This window comes from Hyperoodon ampullatus (assembly GCF_949752795.1).
Source record: "Hyperoodon ampullatus genome assembly, chromosome: 6".
In the NCBI taxonomy this organism is placed as follows: Eukaryota; Metazoa; Chordata; class Mammalia; order Artiodactyla; family Ziphiidae; genus Hyperoodon; species Hyperoodon ampullatus.
This window is the reverse complement of record NC_136919.1, coordinates 11334856-11342501: the sequence shown is the minus strand read 5'-3', so window position 1 is coordinate 11342501 and position 7646 is coordinate 11334856.

The following is a 7646-nucleotide window of genomic DNA, read 5'->3' as shown; positions in this document are numbered from 1 at the left end:
GACAGCAATCCAGCCCAGGCCTGCGGTCCCTCTCCCTTCCTCCTCCTGCCATCATGATTGCGACCATGTGGGGAAAGGGAGTAAGGCAGGAATGGGTTGAAAGTATGTAAAGCCTGAAGCGACTCACTTTCTGAAATGTGAAACACACACACACACGCACAAAACACTCTTGTTTCTATTGCTGTTTAATGCCTGGCAAATAGTAGGAGCTCAATAAATTTTTTGTAAACTTTTATATTGATGTATAATGTGCATAAAGGGCGCATTTCTGAAATGAACAGCTTGATTGCTGTTTTCCAAATGAACACACCCATGTAACCACCACCCAGATCAAGATACAGGACATTTACAGCACCCCGAAGTCTCCCTTGGGCCCCCTCCCTGTCAACCCCTCCCAAGGTAGCTCCTATTCTGACTTGTAGCACCATGGATTCGTTTTATCTGGTTTTGATTGATACATTTTTGCTGAATGAATTCAGGATTGCCCAAGATTAACCACCTTGCCTGGGGTCAGGCAGCTAGTGGTGGAGGAGCCAGGGTTTGAACCAGGTCTGTCTCCAGATGCCAAGCTCTCAACCTCAAGCAGACACATTCGTAGTCACACATCCAAGCATGTGGGTTAAGAGCCTCAACTTTTTTATCTGTCAAATAGGGTAATAGAATCTACACCTCCTTGATGACTAGGTAAGAGAATGCAAGCAGAGGGCCTGGCCTGTGGACAGCCGCACAGATACAGCCTGACTCCAGGTACTCCCAGGGACCCACAGACACAGGTGCACTCTTGAGGCTCTAATGGATGGATAGACCCACAGGCTAATGTGCTCACACCCAGACAGCCCCACACAAAGACACACATGCACAAATCTAGCAGACAGACATAAACAGGCCCAGACGCTCACAGATATATCCAGACAGACACCCAGAGCACCCCACACAGGGAGGCCCGCATACAAACCCAGATGTGCACACGTGCAAACATTTGCAGGCACCCAGACGCCCCTGGACAGACCTGAGTCCGATCCCTATCTTGTCTGTCAGCACTGTCACCCAGAGGGAGCAGGCCCTGGAATGATGCCCAGGGGTCCCCTGCCCTCTACATGGGAGCAACTTTGGAAGCAGGGCCTGCTGTTGGGCCAGGGATGGGGGGTTGCTGTGGAGAAGGCACTGCTCTCCCCTGAGTCCAGACTGAGAGCACCACACACAGAGTGAGACACTCAGAGAGAGTGACGGAGGCGGGGAGGTGGGGAGAGAGGCAGAGCAGGAGCGAGACACAGAGGCAGAAAGGGACAGTGACAAAGATATGCACAGACGCAGAGACAGAGAGAGATGACGAGGGGGACAAAGATACAGGGCAGAGAGGCGGAGAGGCAGATGCGCAGTAGACTGGGAAAGAGAGATGGAAAGAGAGAGAACAGCCACGGAGCAGTGAAAAGGCAGAGAGACAAGAGACAGGGATCCAGGTTAAGAGACAGAGTCAAAGTCACAGGTGGAGAGATGACAAGATGGAGAGGAACGCAGATGGAGACTGAGAAGACTCAGAGATAAAGGGAGATCCTGGGACAGACTCAGCGGCTGAGAGAGACCTTGACAGAGAGACAGAGCGAGAGGAATAGAGATGGTCGTTTTGAACTGGTGAAGAGTGACACTCAGAGAGGGAGAAGGTGGCACCAAAAGGACAGCAGAAATAAACAGAGACTCAAGACTGGAAAGCAGGCGCTCGGTGGGGCAGGGGCTGAGGCTGGGCTTAGGCTGCCAGCCCAGCTCTGTCCCCTGGTGATGGGAGGGAGGGAGAAGATGCTGTCGTCACTACCTGAGACTCTGGGGCAGTGTTGCCACCTCCCTGCATGCTGGCTCCAGAGGGGACCAAGGGACCATCACCAAAACCTTTTGGTCTCCAACCTGCTGTGAACATGGAGAGCCTCCTGGTTCTGGGGACCTATACCCAGGCCTGGCATTAGGCAGTTTGCAGGGGCTGAGGTTTTGACAGTGACTGTCCCCTGCCCTGTCTCATCCTATGAAGTCTCCTTTTCCCTAGAGAGGGGAGGCCTGGGGCAGATGGAAAAGACCTTCCACAGTCTTCTCTGCCTTGCAAGAATTTTGGCAAGGTACTTAGCCACTCTGAACCTCAGTATCTTAATCTGTAAAATGGGGCCAACGCTATCTGCCTTGTAGGAGGATTGCATGTTTGACTAAATCTGAGGGGAGCTACGGGGGAGGGGTGAGGAATTGTCTCAAGAAGTTGGGAGAGACTCCAAGGAGATGTTATGTGAGTTGGGATCTTGGATGAACCAAAGGTGACCGTGTGGAGGAGAGGAGCAGGATGAGAATTCCCGGCAAGGACACAGCCTGGGCACAGGCAAGAGGATGCAGAGAACAGTGGGGAGTGGAGAGTAATTTAATGGCTGGGGGTGCTCCTGTGGAGGTGGGTCAGGTTCAGCTCATGGACAGCCTTGAATACCAGCTGGAGCTTGGCCCTGGGGGCCTTGGGGAGATGCCTCTGACTCCCCTGTTCTTTCCTGGGCTGCAGGCCCAGGATACAACCAAGCAGGCCCCCTTCCCACCCCTGTACTCAGGTCGGAGTCCCACATGGCAGAACCAGCTTCCTGGAGAGGAAGTGTTGGCCGCTATGGCTTGTGTGTTCTGCTGGCAAGAGTGAACACCTCCAGGCTTCATCCGCCAGCTGAGGCCCCAGGGAGGGGTCGCCCTGGCCCCTCTGGCCCCTGGGGACTCTAGGAGGGCCAGTGGGCCCTTCATACCTTCCTTTCCATCTTCCCCCTCCTCTCCTCCTCCCTTTCTCCATGGCCCAGTGCTGGGCATCGAGGTCTGGGGACGTGGAGATCATTTGGCCAACAGCCCCTCCCTCTGGCTCCCAGGCTTTCTGGGAGACAGACGCATCAACAGCCAGACACTGTCAGCATGAGGGAAGCCCGGGGGCTTACAAGAGCCCCAAGGAAGGAGAGTCTGGCTCTGCATGGGACGGAAGTCCTACGCAACTTGCCATGCCTTTATGCTCATTATCTCACTGAGTCCTTCCCACAGCATCATGAGGCAGGGAGTGTCATTCCATTTCACAGAGAAGGAAGCCAAGGAGGGGTCATTTGCTCAGGATCACACAGCTTGGGGGCCACAAAGAGATTTTCATTGCAGTTCTAGAAATTCAGGTAGCACCTATCAATCCATCCACCGTGCCAGGCACTGTGGCTGGGGGCACTTAGACCATTGCGGCCCATCCTGGGGTCTTGTGCTTCTGGACTGGAGGTTCGAGAGGCAGAGGGAGCCCAGAAGAGGGTCCTAACAGGGGTGGATGTTTTGGGAAACTTTTAGAGTTGGAAGATCAGGCGACTGACCTGGAAGTGTTTGAGGCCACAGGGGGATCCAGGAAGAGGGCAGAAGGGTGCTCAGGGTGTAGGATTTTTCCACCAGTGAGCAGCACTCACGTGGGCGGGAGAGAATCACCGAAAATTCTTTGGAGATGGAAGCTGCCTTGGAGAGCCTCTAGCCAGACCTATGCTTCAGAACTATCTTCCTCAGAACCAGCAGCTTTTCTAAAATACCCACACTGCAGGGGAGCCCAGGTTGGTGTATCTTACACAAAGCTTTTTATTATGGAAAATTTCAAACATCGATGAAGTAAACAGAAAAGTATAATGAACCCCTATGTACACATTGCCCAGCTTCTATAGGTATCAGTGTTCACTCATTCTTGTAACATCCATACCTCCACCCACTCTCCACTCCCAATTCGATGATGATAATGATGATGACCTGTGCATCTTTTAAAAATCAAGGATTCTGATAGGCAGCCTGAGTTGGGGACTACCTACCTGGCCCCTTCATTTTAGGGATGAGCAGTGTAAGCTCAGAGAGGGGAAGGGACTAACCTAAGGGTACACAGCCAGTAAGCAGCAGAAGTTCATCTTGCCAAAGGACATTTATTGAGAGCCATGTCCTGTGCTGGTCACTGGGGATACCAGTGAATAAGACGGTACCTGCCCTTACAGAACTCGGAGTCTTGTGGGGGATACAAATGTCAAATAGCCTCGAAAGTAACTAATGGGGGCTTCCCTGGTGGCGCAGTGGTTGAGAGTCCGCCTGCCGATGCAGGGGACATGGGTTCGTGCCCCGGTCCGGGAAGATCCCACATGCCGTGGAGCGGCTGGGCCCGTGAGCCATGGCCGCTGAGTCTGCGTGTCTGGAGCCTGTGCTCTGCAGCGGGAGAGGCCACAACAGTGAGAGGCCTGCGTACCACACACACACACACACAAAAAGTAACTAATGATGTATGTGATAAGGTGTATGTGAGACCATACACACAGGTGAGGGAAAGGACAACTTCCTGGAGGAAGGTGTCACTGAGAGATCAGATAAGTGAGTGGGAATTAACTCAGCAAGTGGGAGGGGGAGGGGGAGAAGAAAGAGTAAGAGCATGTGCAAAGGCCCTGAGCCCAGTAGGTCCAAGGCACTCAAAGGTAGCTAGTATGACTGGAGATTTCAGGGCAAGGGTCAGAATGGTGGGAGTTGGGGCTGGAGACATGGCCATGGGCTTTCCAGGCAGCTTGCCTGTATCTTTATTCCAAGAGTACCAGGAAACTGGAAAAGATGAATCAGGGCAGTTGGGGACAGAGACAAATGTGCGGTCACTCAAACGATGGGGCACCCAACTGCGTGGGAGCAGAGGAGGTGGGCTGGCTATGGGGAGGGAGAGCGAAGAGGGGGCAAAGCCACAACTGGGCGGCTGGTGGGACCCTTCGATGCAGTGGGAAACGTCCTTTGCAAGAGGATGGGGGAAAATGACCAGGGATTTGGGGTTTGGACTTGTCAAGTTTTTGATGCCTCTGAGACATCAAAGTGCTGGCCCATCCTTCCCACCAGGGGCCTCTGAGTCACATGACGGAGCCATGAAAGGGATCTGGGACATTTACGCATTGCTGTGGGTTTCCCATCCCTCCTGAGCAAGTTGGTCCTTAAGCTGGTGTGTGAGATTCAGTCACAATCTGGTCTCTGTCCACCTCTCTGGTGCAGGACTCGGGACCATCTCTGGGCTTAATGCCAGCCAAGCACACCAAACTCATCCATGATTTATATGCTGGGTGGGCCCTCTGCATGGGGGTCCTACCCCCCTTCTCTCCTCAAAAACTCCTGCTCAGAAGCCCCTTCCTTTTTGGAGCCTTTCCTGCTTAGCCTTCTTCCCTCCTGACTGTGCTGTAACTGTGTCCTTCAGAGTGAACTCACCACACAGGGCAGTAATTGTCTGTTTGTCCGCACTCACCTCCACCCTGCAACAGGGGCACTCGAGGCTGGCCTCTTCCTGCCTAGGTCAGCACTGCCAGCACACTGCTGGGCACAGGGTCCCTGGTAACATATCTTTCGCAATTGAGCAAATTAATGATGAATCTGTAGGTGCATATTTAGGGACTATTTTACTCTCTTTCCTGCCACTGTAAGCTCTGTGACTCAGTGTCCCTGTGTTCTTCTTTATATTGCACCCAGCACAGTGCCTGGCAGATGGTGGGTCCTTAAAAAAATATTTCCTAGGTCCTGGAGAGAATAAATATCAGCATGAACCTTCACTGTGGCTGAGAATCTTGCCTTTAGAGCTTTGGCCCGAGACTCTGCTGCTACTTAACCTCTCTGAAGGTAATGGTAACCCCTACTTCATAGAGTTTTGTGAACTCTGAAGCATGTAACTCCGAGTGCCTGGCCCGTAGGATGCTCTGCTCTGCTCGAGGGAGCTGTTGCTCCTTATTCAATTCAGTTCGCTCTTTCACTTCAGGCACCTTTATGAGTCTTTGCTCCAAGAGAAGAGGCGAGGCAGGAGGCTCCACTGTGGGACAGCCTCAGAAGTTCTCAGACAGCCTGGGGTGGGGCTGGGCTTGGGGGCGGCTCCGGGCAGAGGGGGCGGCTGCGAGCCCGGAGCTGTCCGAGGAGGCCCCTGGGGACTGGGGAGGGGGCGGAAGCCGGAGCTGAGGTCAGATCCGGCGAGGTGAGGAGCCGAGACATCCTGCGGGGGCGCCCGCGGGGACCTAGCGAAGCTCCCGGGGGAGCCGCCCTGGCACAGTGGGAACTGGCAGAGGGACGCCGGGTGTGGGGAGTCGGAGCCCCCGCAGGGGCCGGGCGGAGGGCGCCGCCTGGCGGTGCACCGCGGCATTGTCCCGGTGGGGTCTGCACTGTTGAAATGCCCCGCAGGGAGGTCAGAGACCGATATCTATTCTATTCGGGGCTCTGGACGCTTTCCTCAGCTTCTGCTTTGGAGTCCCTAACGTGTGCCAGGCACTGCGGTAGGCAGAGTCAAGGGGCTGTGACAGCATGGAAGCACACAGCACAGGGATCGGCACACAGTAGGTCCCCCCAAATGCCCTCCTATCCTTTAGGCTCATTCCTGCGGGCCTCTGGGCAGAGGTGCTGGGCTCAAGCCTGAGGGACTCCCCAAGTATGGGAAGGGAAGAGAAGGTGCAATTCCAGGCACCTATCCTGGGCCCCCTGGGGGGCTCACTCTGCCCCCTGCCGCCCCCCGCCAGTGGCCTCCACGAATGAGGACTGAAGCCCGTCTGCCTGGTGTGTGATGGGTAGGCAGGGTGTGGGGTGTGCACTGAGGTGTGGTGGGTGTGGGTTGGAGGGAGGTGTGTTTGGATGTCAGTGTATCTGTGTGTGTAGTCATGTTAGTGTGTATGTTAATTTGGGGTGTCTATGTCTTTGTTGAGATGTGTGTGTCTGTGATCAGGTGTGTGTGTCCGTGTGTGAGTCTGTGTTCAGGGGCGTTTGTCCATGTGTGTCTATGACTAGGAGTGTGTGCCTGTATATGTCTGTGATCAAGGGTGTGTGTGTGTGTGTGTGTGAGATCAGGCGTGTGTGTCTTTGTTCAGGGGTGTGTTTAAGTCTGTGTGTTCGCACAGGGATGAGAGCTCAGGTGAACACAGGTGTTCAAGGTGGTGTGTGTGTGCTGCAGATTGGGGGCGGGGGATCTGGTCCTGTCTGAGAAGGGGGTGAAAAACTAACCATGTTTGCACCCAACAGAGGGGGGGCCAGGCCCCTGCCCTGTTCCCTTACTGCAGCCCCTCAGGACCACTACTTTCCTTTCCTCCCCCTTCCCTAAGCCCTACCTGTACTGAGTCCAGCTCTCTATGCCTCCCCTTGGAGATGAGGAAACCAGGCCTAGAGCAGGGAGGGACTGGACCAAGGACCTCAGCCAGAAGGCAGTGGAGCCAGGGTATTGGCTGGACTCCCAACTCCAGCCGGAATTCTTTCCTCTTCCAGGAGGGCACTGCACACCTTGTGCCCAGCCTGGGGCAGGGGTGGGGATGGGTTTCTGGGCTGGGCTGCATGGGGAGGAGGACACAAAAGGCCCAGTGTCTGCCCTGGCCTCTCCAGCCTGGCCCTGCCCTGTTCCAGGAGCCAGGTGGGTGTCCAGCACCAGGCCGGGCAAAGAGGGCCACCTGTGACATCCATGCTCACCGGGGGCCAGCCCCAGTGCTGGACCCACTTGCCCCACCGCCCTAGGCGCTGACTCTCACTGGGTGTGACAAGGAAGGAAAGCTTTGCCCACATTTTGGGCTCATGGCGCCAGCTCTCAGCTGGCACCCACTCAGGCCCGGAGCGCTTCAGCTTGCCCTGCTCTGAGGAGGGATTGATGAGTAATTAAGATCGTA